The sequence below is a fragment of the Colobus angolensis genome, unplaced genomic scaffold (genome assembly GCF_000951035.1).
Source record: "Colobus angolensis palliatus isolate OR3802 unplaced genomic scaffold, Cang.pa_1.0 Scaffold208, whole genome shotgun sequence".
Classification (NCBI taxonomy): domain Eukaryota; kingdom Metazoa; phylum Chordata; class Mammalia; order Primates; family Cercopithecidae; genus Colobus; species Colobus angolensis.
This window is the reverse complement of record NW_012115244.1, coordinates 2156482-2159104: the sequence shown is the minus strand read 5'-3', so window position 1 is coordinate 2159104 and position 2623 is coordinate 2156482.

Below are 2623 nucleotides of genomic sequence, written 5' to 3'. Positions count from 1 at the left end.
CGGTCACGGTGTTGGTCAACACTGAGTGTACAATATTTTGAACATGCTTCTTCCAATGGGTTTTGTTTCCCGTTTCCTGCCCCTTTCGCCACTCACGGACCTTGAGGCCAGTTGGCGGCCCTTCTCCCCACGTCTGTGTCCCCGCGTTCTGAGAAGTCCTCTGTCTTTGTGTCAGTAGGTCCAGAAAGCCGCGCTGGGCAGAGGCACAGGCGGGGCCAGCAGGGCCGAGGAATAAGGGACAGTTGTGTTTTTTCTCTCCTGGCCATTGTACGCCAGCCTCCTTCATTTTCCTGAGTTCCCGCTGAAGTATATACTACCTACAAGTCCAATTAACATGAGTATTATGCTAGTTCTATCCTACTAAAAAAAAAGTAAAAAAATAACTATATAGAAGCTGTTCCAGCAACCATAGACTAAAGATACGAAAGAAAATCCATTTATTTAAGACCTGTTCCAGTATCCATGAGGACTTCGTTTACCTTTCAGTCACCACAAATTTATAGGCATTAGTATCCTGGACTAAAAGAAGGGGCTGAGGTTGGGTTTGTCATCACAGAGGGGGCCCACCCTTCCCGAGCTGCCCCGGCTCCGGCGGCCCGGGCCGCAGCCTCTGCCAGCCAGCGTCCTCACGGCCTCCCCCTCGCCTGTTTCTTTTGAAAGCAAGTGTAGACACCGTCGAGGGCAGAGATCGGGAGATTTAAGATGTTACAGCATTTTTTTTTCTTGTTTTACAGTATTCAATTTTGTGTTGATTCAGCTAAATTATGAAAAATAAAGAAAAACTCCTTTGATAAGCATGGCTTTTGTTCCCTGGGCATGGCATCCTGGGAGAGGGGCTGTGGCTGGTGTGGCTGGTGGGGATGGCAGGCGGGGGCCAGCACAGGGACCCCCAGGGCCAGAGCAGACAGTGCCTGTGGCCCTCACGGCATAGCCAGCACCGCCTGTGAGCCCCTGAGTTCTTCTGCACCCGCAAGCATGGCCTCTGAAGCCCAGCCCCAGACAAGTGGGCAGTGCCTGGCCACAGCCCTCTGGGGTGCTGTCATCCCTGCCTGAATATCGCTGCCCCACACAGACACTGTGCCCTCAGTCCCTCCATGGGTCTGACGTGCGGCTGCCTGAGTGCAGCAGGCATAGGCTCTCCTTCATTCCTGCCCTGGCCAGTGCGGAAGCCCAGGCTGTCAGTAGGGAGGCTGGCCCCAGGTTCTCGTGAGCTGGCCCCACACAGGTGCCAGACACAGAACTCCCCAAGGAGACCCAGTCTGAAGCACCCTCTTTGCAGAGATGTCCACTCAGATCCCCAAAGAGCAGTGCTGGAGCCCAGAGCCTCCTTGCTGCCCACACCGGAGGCCACGTGGATGGGCCACTGGCTACTCCCCAGCTGCTATTCACAGGGCACCCCGGCCCGGACGGCTGGGCTGGGGGTCTGCGCCACGGGCTGCCTGGCTGTCTGCGCTTCCTTCCTAGGAGACATCACTGGTCTTTGGAGCCATCAAGGTGGACAGACAAAGCCTCAACTTTTTTCTGCAAGGGGCCAGGCTTGTTCTGGGAGGGAGGGCAGGAGGCAGAGCTACAGTGGCTGCAGGAGCCCCGGGCCAGCCTCTTCCCCATCGGCAGCCCTGGTGCCTGGGCTGGAGAGTCTTCGGTTCCCTCCCACAGAGGTGAGGCACCACCTGGAGTGTGGCTCTGGGAGTCTGTGTTCAGCACAGTCAGACAGGATGGGGCAGCCTGACCAGGAGAGGTGCCACCAGCCCGTTCCTGTTATCACAGTGAGAGCTGGGAGGAGAGGCGTCAGTGTGCTGGGAGGAAAGCAGCCCCGCCATCAATCCCTGAGGAGCAGCCCCACACCCAGAGGCTGAGCACAGGGGCCTGAACCTGGGCCTGTCCTCCTGCTGTGAGCCCCACGCAGGCTCCCGGGGGTGCGTCTCCCAGGAAGTTCTCTGCTGCCTGGGTCAGGAGGCACCGGGACTCCCAGCGCTGGCTGCACAAGCTGCCTCTGCTCCCTGTGCACTGAGGGGAGGTGGTCATGCCTCACCTAACTCAGGCTGCTGGGAGCAGTGCCTGCCCCGTCCGAGGAGAGAACAGGCTCTGTCCCCAAGGTGAGGGGTCCAGGGGAAGCCCTTTGCAGGCGTGGATGCCCACAGATGGGCTCTGGGGATGGTCGCAGCCTCTTCTGTGCCCGAGAGCTGCCCTCCCAGGGCCCCTGGGCCAGTTGAGCCACCAGCAGAGTCTGCAAATGAGACACTCAGAGATAGTCCTCGGCCTCCCAGGACCCTCTGCCCAGGGCCCCCGCTGGCCACCCTGTGCAGCCCCAGCAGGACAATAAGAGCAGGCAGAGGCCACACCTCAAGGGCACGACCTTGGTTAGGGGCAGCCCTGGCCACTGTTGTCTAAGGGGCAGGGCTAGGGGTCTCCATCCTTTCTGCCCCGGGCAATGGAGCAGTGTCACGAAGCCCTGGCTGGAAGCCACACTGCACGGTGTTCCTCACGACGGCCTGAGGCTGGCGATGCTTCCTCTCCGAGCCTGAGTTTCCCCATTGATAGAATAAAGAGAACCTTGCCAAGCTTACAAGGTGTCAGGAGGTGGAAGGTGACCAGCACTCAAGGCAAAGGTGCTCATGGTCCT